We start from the raw sequence: 11,236 nt of genomic DNA, 5'->3' as shown, positions 1-11,236 counted from the left end.
AGATTTCCATTGTATAAAAATAAATCTCTTCATCCCTCCTCCCCTAAGCTCTTAAAAAAAAATCGTGCATACAGCAACTGTTCTCTGAGCCCAAGAATTCCCATATTGTAGGAAATAAAAGGTGAAATGTAATGAATATTCTATCAGGACGCGCCAAGACCTCAGAAAGCCTTGACTGTGTGAGGGAGATCAGAATGCAGCTTCCCCAGGACAAAGCAGCCAGCTCTCTGCCTCCCCTTTTTGGCTGACCCAGGCAAATGACTCTCTTCCTCGGGCCCCCAGCCAGTTCTGCCCAGGACCAAATGGGGGAGATTTCCAGACAGTTCCATTTAGGAATAAAGTAACCGACAGGGCTTATTTGGGGTCAAGGCAAAGCATGTGAGGTGTTCTCTTCCCTTCCATCATCTCCCTTCCTCCCTAGCCCTGATCAACCCACAACATACCTATATAGCCTGTGATTTCTGGAGCAGTGGATCCAGGGGCTTGTTGGAAATACAACAGAGCAGCCCAGGCTGCTTCTTGTCCTAACTCCCACTAATGCCTTTCCTTTCCCCAGGCTCTGGTCCCCTGACTCCTTTTCTCTGTGCTCAGCAGAACCAGAAGTAACTGATCAAAGCTTCCCTGAAATCCTAGTCAATTTAAGAAAACATTTCTAGCAAGGTGGATAGTGTGTGAGCTTGAGTCAGAGAGACCTGGGTTCAAATCTAGCCTATGATACCTCTTTGCTGTGTGGACATGGACAAATCTCTTAACCTGTCTGAGACACGATTTCTTAATTTGGAAAATGGAGGTAATATTATCCATGGGTTTGGTGTGAGACTCAAATGACATGAAGTATGGAAAGTGCTATAGGTAACAGGTATTATCAGCCTCCAGAAACTTCTGAAGGTCTAGGGAATCAGTCTTCTTTACTTATTCTAGCCTTTAGGAATGAAGTCGCCCCACTGTGCATGCATGACTGAATGAAGGAAAAAGCCTTTGTTAAATACTTACTTTGGGGATACAAATACAAAAGTGAGACAATCTGGAGACAACAAAGGATCATGGAGACCTGAGGATATGTTTTTGCTTAGTTTCTTATAAATATGCAGGGCCTAAAGGGTGTAGGCCTATACTGAAGGCAGCAGTGGTTTGGGGTTTTGGTGGGTTTTGAAAAAAAATTTTTTTCAAAGTAAGCATTACCAACGTCCTTTGCTTTTACCTCACACTCGTTTCTGGAAACACGTTCCTCCTGCCTCCCCTCCTTTGTAACAAAGAAAAATATTAAGCAAAACCAGCCAATCGAGTGGGTGCTATAATGACAGTCACAGCGTTCTATGGATCACAGATGCAGAGCTGGGAGCAACACCAGAGTCCAATCCAAGCCCCCTCATTTTACAGAAAAGAAGTGAGCTTCCCAGGGTAACACAACCAGCAAATGTCTGAGTCGGGATTGGATTTCAGCTCTTCCTACCTCCCAATCCATCCCTGCAACCATTGTGTCACATTCTAGAGTGAGAAAGGGCTGCAGAGGTTATCCAGTGCACCCCCTCTCATATTAACATTCTGCCCTGGGAGCCCCTCACCCTCTCTACCAAGAGAAAGGAGGGAGGGAGGTACGTTTGATTATCTGCTCTCTGAAGCCATCATTGGGTTTTTAGCTATTTGGAACTTCCCCTTGGTGATGTTTCCATATATTTTGCTGTAGCCATTAGGGTAAATGTTTTTTGGGTCTTCTGGGTCATTTTTGAATGTGAAGCCATGTTTTAAAATGATATGAGGACTGGTGTAAAGACATAAGTGATGAATAAAATATTTTACCATTGTCTAACTGGGCCTCCACTGACCAAAGGCAAGGTCAGTTGGATTTCGCCCTAGTACCCTGAAAGGGGCTGGGGGTGTCCAGGCTCTCTGCACATAGCTCTAGCACACACCAATGGAGTTCCCCCAGTTACAGAGGTGGATCCCCCGGACCCCAGTTGCATTTAAAAGTCAGATGAACTTTTCCAAAGGATATTTACTTGAAAAGTTATAATCGCAAATATATAAACTTACTCTCTCAACACATGGAGCTGAATTCTTCCCCCTGTACTATCTCAAGCCTCTGGGGAGGAGAAGAGGATTAGGTTCACAGTTTCACTTGGTTCCTATAGAACACAGACCTATTCAAGTCCAGAAATTCCTTTGTACTGGAGTACTGGGTACCCTGGCTTCTCAGGGCTTTGCTACTGGCCTGGCTATGACCTTCCACCTAGAATCCAGGCTCCAAGGTCACCATGGCTTGAACTCCTTGTCTACTGGTTGCCCTGTAGGTGCCTAAAACAAAGAGGGACAAATGATAGAACAGAAACAAATATACCCCAGATCTATTTCTGAGAGCTGGGGTAAAAGAGATGTTCATCAGGAGAAAGAACGTCTCCTCTCATTCAGTCCATGGGTGCCCCCAAACTCTGATTTTCACCCTTTGGACCTAATAGGAAAGAGCAAGCAAGAATAGCAATAGCTGATATTTAAATAACACTTACTATGTGCTGAGCACTGTGTCAAGTACTTTATAATTATTATCTCCTCATAACAACCCAGGGAGATAAGTGCTAATATTATCCCCATTTTACAGATAAATAAACTGAGGCAAATAGAAATTAAGTGACTTCACAAGGGTAGCATTCCATCCACTGGGCCAAAGACAGTCTCCATCTAGCCAGTTTTTAGCCACGGTCTGTTCTAACTATGCAGCCAATTGAAAGAGGTTTCCTTTACCCACTGGTAGAGGATGCAGAGTATCTCTATGCTAGGTGAACTCAGAATGGCCAGGGCAAGTATTCCCTTTGAAATATGTCATCCTTGGCAAATAGGCAGGTGTGATTTTCTTTTCTGTTGTGTTTTTTGTTGTTGTAATTGTTTTGTTTTGTTTCACACATAAATCTTGTCCCAAATTCAGATTCTTGTCTCAAAATCAGAACAGTTCTCTGTTCTCTGGGGGGCTGGGACAAGCCCCTTTACAATCCTTTTGAAATAACAAAAAAGTTTTTAAAAAATACAATTTTAGAAAGAATCATAGAGTTTTAGAACTCAGAAAATACTTAGAAAATAGAATAACAACAGACGTTTACATAGTACTTTAAGGTTTGCAAGTTGCTTTATATACTTTATCTCATTTTAGTTTTACAACAACTCATCGAGGCAGATACTTCAGGTATCATCCCCATGTTATAGATGAGTCTCAGAAACATTAAGTGATGTGCCCATAGTTATGCCACTAGCAGGTGTCAGAGATAGGATTTGAACTCAGATTTCTCCTGATCCTAGGTCCAGTACACACCATGCCACACTGCTTCTCATCTCCTCAAGCTAGAGATGAAAAACTTGGGGTCCGGACAGAAGAAGGGATTTGCTTTGGGTCATTTAGATAGAAAGGACCTGAGCTTCATTTTGACTCCAATAGATTTGACTTTTTAGGCCCCTTCTAGTTCTGAAATTCCATTATAATCCATATGGGGTGACTTTTTCAGGCGTGTTGAAGAAAAGACTAACCCTCCGTAATGGGTCAGCCTGAGTTGGCCTTCCAAGATCCTCAGACCCTTGGGATAATTCCACATAAAACTGCTTTGTAGGCAGAGCCTAAAGACTTCCATGTTTCATTCTCTAGTAAATAAAAGCCAAGAAATGGGGGTGCATTGTAGTGGGTTGCTTGTATTTCTTTTTGTTATTTTTCTATTAACATTTTCCCTCCAAGAAGGGCCTGGTAAGAATTAAATATCTGTAGCCCAAATGTTAACCCACGTTCAATTCTTGTATTTTCAACGGCACTGGATGATCTCCATGTGTTAAAGAATGCAAGGGCCCTTGTCTAACAATTCAGGGTATTGTGGACATTATCCTTTACAGGTTAAATGACTCAGAAACATGAGTGCTGCTAAGTCAATACAATGACACAAAGGCGAATGATATAAATTCTGCTCTGATGAACATTTCTTTCAAATATTTGCCTTTTGGAGGAGGAATAACTATTCATACTTGTTGCCTTTCATGTTCTCCTGAGTTTTCTTTGATTATGTTTCAACAGTTGAAGCCACTTGTTTTCTATTCAATAGGTGGGATGACCCTCTATAAAGAGGGAGGGACCAGACCACTCGGAAAGAACTTTGAAGCTGGATCAGCCATACGTGGCCTTATGTTGTAAAAGTTAATTCTGAACAATAAAAAAAAGGGGGGGTATTTTTTCTACTTCCTTCTTTTATTTTCTCAGCTCCAAGTGAAAACAGGAGCCTAGAGATGAGAGAATGGTCAGAATGCTGTTTTTGGTGCTGCCCATTTTGTAACTCAGAGAGATGGCTTGCTATAGTGGTGAAGACATTGGCCTTAATATTGGGAGACTTAGATTCAACTTTGGACTGACACAGTAGTTGTATTACCTTGGACAAATCCTTTCATTTGTATATATAAAAAAACAACAAACAAACCTCAAAGAATAGCGGTGGAGGCAAACACCTTGAATTGCCAAAGGAAGATGAATTTTTGCTCTGGAAGGGGGTCTCATCTTTGACCTTTGAGTTAACCTCTCTGCCCATTTCTGTATCCACAAAATGGGATTGTGGTACTTTTCTTACAGGGTTGCTGTCAGGAGAGTGTTCTGCAAAGTGCTTCAATATATAAATGTGAGTCATTTCTATTTAGGGTAGGGCTTTAAGTTCTCAGTAACAGGGCTTAGGCAAGAAATAACAAAAGCTCTGGTTTTTGCTTTGAAAATATGGAGACATTTTGGTCTGCTTTGGATTGTTGTTCTTCAATGCAGTTCATATATTGGTGGAAGCTACAAGACAGGAAGACTTGATATTCATTCCCAACTAGGAAACTTTTAAAAGTTGAAACCTCTCATTGGATCCAGTCCCCCTCCCCCATGATCCACACACTGGACTGAGAGTATGAGTGAGTCAGATGGGCGGGTGAGGCAATTCAGCTGGATTCAGGGTAGTACTTTGCAAGAAACTAAGAAGTGATGCCATCCAACCTCAGTCTGGAGGGTGGGAATTAGGAAGAAGTGAGCAGAAGAGGCAGATGGGGAAGCTGAGAAGAGGCAAATGGGGAAATTGGAAAGAGGCAGATGGGAAAAGTTGGGTAGTTTTCCATTTCCTTTTGGATTTAAGCTACACAATGGAACAGTATTCTTTTGTTTAAAATGCAATGTCCAGATGATTAAATTATTTTAGAATTTTATTTTCCCATATTACATGTAAAATACAACTTTTGACATCAATTTTTAAAAAACTTTGTGTTCCAAATTCTCTTCCTTCCTCCATCCCTGCCCCCCAAGAACTCAAGCAATTCAATATAAGCTATACATGAGCAGTCGTGCAAAACACTTCCATATTAGCCAGGTTGTGAAAGAAAACAGACAAAAACAAAACTTCAGATAAAGGAACTGACAAAAAAACTATGCTTCAATCTGTATTCAGATACCATCAGTTCTCTGTAGATTGTCCAGATGATTAAATGGGGCAATTCATTTCATTTCAGTTCAGTTCAGTTCTGTTACTTTTTGTGAAGTCCCCAGGAGATGAAGGCTCTCTGTTCTAATGTATATACACATATACAAAGTTATTGCTTTCATCTCACTGTTAATAAGCTTGATGCCTCCAGAAAATTCTCTAGGCAAACTAGAATAGTTGGTGCTGACCTATATGGTCAAATTGTCAACACAAAACCCCAGAATCCCAGAGTTGAAAGGGATCTCAGAGACTATCTAAGCCAAACCAAAGAACACAAAGTTAATATTTCTGGCTTTTACTCAAGTGAGAAAGAATCTACTATCTTAGAGTATAGTACATTCAACTTTGTTAGTGTAATATTTGCATGGAGAATATACATACCCACTTTAGTGACATTGCTCACATGGGTACGGGGACACTTAAATGGCCTTCTTGATTGGTTTGCTCATTCCAACCAGCCCTTTTACTGGTAGATAAGGGTCCCAGAGATAAACGGCCACTATGTCGTCATACCTAAATTCTCTCAGAATTCCAGGGGTAATTATTTGGGGATAACATGTACCCACTACTCACCACTTAAGCTCTCAAGCTCCCACCCATGCACTTTCATTTACACAAATTAGTCACTCAAAATGATGAAACTTTTAGATTTTAAACATGACCATTTATTTAGCAATAAGGAAAAAAAGAAATGATCTCACAGGTATTTACATATTAAGCCAAATACAGAAATAATAAACACATAATCCACATGTAGACATAAGTCACACAAGGCACTCCGTATCTGTAGGGTAGAGTAGACATATACTTGGACAAAGTTGCTTTTTCAATTCATTGCTGAATACTTCCTATCTTGACATTTCTTGACTACTCTAGTCTCAGCCTCAGTCTCCTATATCCTCAATAGTGGAAATAATAGGTTTCTAGCACCCATTGATTCACCTTTCCCTTTTAGGATAAAAACTCACCAAATGTCTTCTATGGAATCAACAATCTTTAATTAATCATTCCTCAATATCCATGTAATTAACATCTTTTAAAATTTTACCTTTAAGTTTTATCCTTTTAAGTCTTAAACACTTTGAGCTGGGAGGTTATAATGCCATTCTCAACACATCCCATCATCAAATTCTATATCCTTGAAACTGTTTCTTCACATTCACATTTTTCCTTTTTAAAAAAATTAATTCTCTTTAATTAATAATCATAAATTTCCTTCCCACATCTCTCCCATTAATGAAGAAAAAACCCAAGACTTTTGTGACAAATATGCATAGCTAAGCAAAACAAATGTTCACATTGATCATGTCCAAAAATGTATGTCTTTTTTTAAAAATTCTTTTTGTTTTGTTTTTTGAAAGGCAATGAGGGTTAAGTGACTTGCTCAGGGTCACATAGCTAGTAAGTGTCAAGTGTCTGAGGCTGGATTTGAACTCAGGTCCTCCTGAATCCAGGGCCAGTGCTTTATCCACTGCGCCAACTAACTGCCCCCCCAAAATGTATGTATTATTCCGCATATTGATTCCATTTCTTTTCTGTCAGGAGATGGGTAGCAGGCTTCATTATCTTTGTTCTGAAATCTTGGTTGGTCATCACAGCATTTAGCAGTCATAAATTTTATAATAATATGGTATATTAACATTAAATATAACATATTAATCGTGATATATTAAAATATTAACCAAATAATGTTATTTATTTTATATAATATTGATGAAGCAATATAATTATAAGTTAACAATATTAATGTATATTATAATGATATTTTATTGTGTAGTTTGTTCTGGTTATTCTCAATTTCCTTTACTTCATGAACTTGTATTCAGTTGTATTATAACTTCAGTTCATACAAGATTTCTCTGAAATTGTCCCTTTTATTTGTATAACACAGTAATATTTAGTTATATTCATATATCATATTTTGTACAACGATTCCTCAATTGATGAGCATGCCTTAGTTTCTTGTTCTTTGCTACCACAGCAAGATTTGATATTAACATGGGTCATTTTTCTCACTGTTTGATGTCTTTGTGGTATAGACCTAGTAGTAGTATTGCTGGGTTAGTATTTAGTATCTTTTTATGTATAGTTCCAAATTGCTTTCCAAGATGGCTAGACCAGTTCACAGCTCAACGAACAATGAGCCTGTCTTTCCACAGCCCTGCCAATCTTTGTCATTTTCCTTTTTTGGTCAACTTTGCTAATCTGATAGATGAGGTAGAATTTCAGGTGTATTGATATTTTCCAACTTTTTAATAAACAGAAGTTATTTTCTGCCTCACTAAACCATCATACTATTCACATAAAAATAAGATATTACATCCTTTGCAAGGCGATTTGAGTCTTTATATTTTTGCCACAGTTCATCTTCTGTTCCAAACTGCTAGAATCTCGTCTAAACAATTCTTCTTTATACACATATGTTCATAGTTTTTAATTAAACCAAAATTTTTTTTCCTACTCTTTTCAGGCCTCAAACTGCTCATTTATGAAAGAAGCAATACCATATATCCTTTATCAGTAGATTTAACTCATTTTCTTTATATCGAAGTACTTTTTTCCTGCCTCTTTAAATACTAACTTTTGCTCCATATTAAATGACAGTAAATTAGCTCAGAAAGACTTTTCCTTACATGTCTCTCTATACCTTCTAGTCATTGCACTGCTGCCTTCTGGGCTAAAGCACAAATTCCATTCACTCTTCTTCAAGATGCAATTTCAATTACTTGGAGACAAAAGTTGTCATCCCGCTACCTCAAGGTTTTCCTTCTTTATTCTACACATTCCCTGTGTTTTCAGTTCTCTCAAAGTTTTAGTTGCTTTCTTCAAGACATTCTCAGGGGGCAGCTAGATGGTGCAGTGGTAAAGTACCGGCCCTGGATTCAGTAGTACCTGAGTTCAAATCTGGCCTCAGACACTTGACACACTTACAAGCTGTGTGACCCTGGGCAAGTCACTTAACTCTCATTGCCCTGCAAAAAACAAACAAACAAACAAACAAAAGAATACTTAGTTCAATCTCCTCCCTTCTCTGTAGGTCTCATCCATCTATAGGTGGACTTCTCAAATTGACAATCAAGTTTTAAAAAATAATAAACATTTTTATTTATATTTTTGGGCTCCAATTTTTATCCCTCTTTCCCTCCCTCCCCTTCCCCTCTTCCTGAGGTGGCAATCATATATGGGTTATACACATATGCTTATGTAAAACATTACTATATTTGTCATTTTGTAAAAGAAGGACAAGTGATTTCTTACACAATCCCATTAATGCACCTAATGACCAAGGTGGTCATGTAGGAATGATGATTCATGGACCACATATTTTTATTTTATTACAGTTCAGTCATAATAATGGAGCCTTGGCCAGAGAAATCAGTTTTCTTGGAGAAAAAAAACAAAAGAAAACAGATGGTTGTGCCTGCTCTTTCCATTTCTGTAGCTGATTGGAACCTTAGAAATAGTTGTTGGTTTTAATGAAATACCAAATAAAAACAGAATTCAGTGAAAACAGGATCGCATTCTTTCTTTTAGCTTTAAGGATGTTCATTTGCTTCTCTTCCTCTTGCAAAGTATAATCATCTCACCAACCAGCAAAAGCCTGTCTGCTGCTGGCTTAAAGTCACTGCTTAAAGAATCTGATGAAAAATTGAAATTCCTATCTTTATTCAGGTTTGTCAGGAAATCTCCCCAAGTCCTTTGCATCTGAAAATGCATTAGACTTTTTAAAAAGACAGTGGGAAAACTGTTCTACATTATTTTTTATAGTTAACCATAAGTTCACCTTATGAGCTGCCAATTGAAAAAGTGGGAAAAGAACTGAGAATGGCATTTCTCTTTTGGAAACACATGGGCATAACTTAGCCTTGGTGCTCCCTGCTTTAATACCCAAGACTTTTTTTATTAGCTCCTTATTGCATTATTTAGCCAAATTGGGAAGAAGCAACGAAAACCCCTTTGGAAGAGGTCAATTCCTTGCTGTCACAATGCTATCTTTCTGTATACAGAGTAGAATTTTGCCTATCATTTGATTAATTACATCAATGGTGATGGGAAAACTAGATAGTTTGAACACCTGAAATTCACTATGGAGTCTCATTCGTGGTTATCACCAGTTACTGATAAGTATCATAAATTAAGTAGCTGACTGTATGTAAGTAAAGAAAGCCAGAGTACTAATAGACAAAGTGGGTAATTGTTTAAGGACATAGTACTTTGATATTCAAGGCTCTTTCACAATCTGGCCACCACCTACATTTTCTTCTACTTATAAGTAGTTGTTATTGAATCATTTTTCAGTCTTATCTTACTCTCTGTGACTCCATTTGAGGTTTTCTTGGTAAAGGTATTGGAGTGGTTTGCCATTTCCTTCTCCAGCTCATTTTACCGATGAGAAAACTGAGACAAACAGTCGAGTGACTTGCCTGGGGTGACATAGATAATAAGTATCTGAGGCCATATTTGAATTCAAGTGTTTCAGGTCTTCCTGACTCCAGGCTCTGCAGTCTATCCACTATGTCACCTAGCTTCCCACTTATAGATAGAATTCAGGTTAATTCAATTCAACAATCATTGATTAATTACTTGCTAGTGTAAGACAATGAGGGAGGTGCTAGCCATATAAAGACAAAATAAAAATAGTCCCTTAGTCCTCAAAGATCTTATTTCCACTTTGGGGATGTCGGGGATAGAGCATTCACAAAAAGTAGTAAATATGAGAAAGTGAAGAGAGATCAAGAAAGACTTCTAGTATCAGTGTGAAGCCTTTCTTGATAAGCCAACTCAGTCTAAGATCCTAAATTGTCTTTTCTTTATTTACAACTTTTTACTGATAACTTTTCTTTGTAGATCCCCTTCATGTCTAAACGTGGTCTTCCTCTTCTCCTCCCCTATAAACTATCCCTTGTAACAAAGATTTTTTTTAGGTTGATAGAGAATATACCTTACTAATGTTTCACTTTTATGTAGCTTTCTAAAGTTTGCAAAACACTTCCTTCACCACAACCCTGTGAAATACATGGCATGATTTCCTGTTGCAAAGAAGGTCAGAGAGGTTTGAAAATTTAAATGACGACCTTGATCCTAAACCTATTAAGCGCCTGAGACGGGATTCCTATTAGGATCTCTGGGCTCCAAGAGCACGCTCTGATGTCTAAGCTAATAAAAACGAACAAACAAAAATAAAAGCGTTTGGTAGCGTTTCAAGGGGAGTTGCTTTAGAGCCTAGATTGGAATGAACCCTAGTTAGTATAGCAATCGTTGGGATGTGAATGATATTTCTAAAGCACCTGCGTGTGCTTCACCCTTCCTCTAGGGCGTTGGTAGTAAACAGGTGAATGAAATCTGATCACTTCGGTACTTTGCTAAGTGGATGGTCCAAAAAAGCGTGAGCCTAGAACCCAACCTGACTGATTACAAATTCCATTTAGGTGCAGTCCTCAGTAATGAGGATTGAGGTTTGGGGCATGTTTTCTCTTTTAAATTGTGCGGAGAGGAGCGGGATTAAACGAAAGAAGGGGCTGAGCTGGCTAGACCCCATCCTGTGAAAAGAAGCTCTGGGGAATTTGTAGCCAATTCCACAGCACTCGAAAGTCCCAGGCGTTAGAGTGGGGCCCTGGAACCCTGCTACAATCCTCCGAGTCCCAGAAAGACCCTTCAGCACTAGATGCCAACACCTCTCCTACACCACTAAGAGAGCCAGTGAGTACCTTTCGTTTCTGCTCCTCTAATCCCTAAAAAGTCTTTGTTCCCAGGAAAGGTTGGACCAA

Source organism: Dromiciops gliroides, chromosome 5, assembly GCF_019393635.1.
Source record: "Dromiciops gliroides isolate mDroGli1 chromosome 5, mDroGli1.pri, whole genome shotgun sequence".
Taxonomy (NCBI): Eukaryota; Metazoa; Chordata; class Mammalia; order Microbiotheria; family Microbiotheriidae; genus Dromiciops; species Dromiciops gliroides.
Note: the sequence above shows the minus strand (reverse complement) of the source record.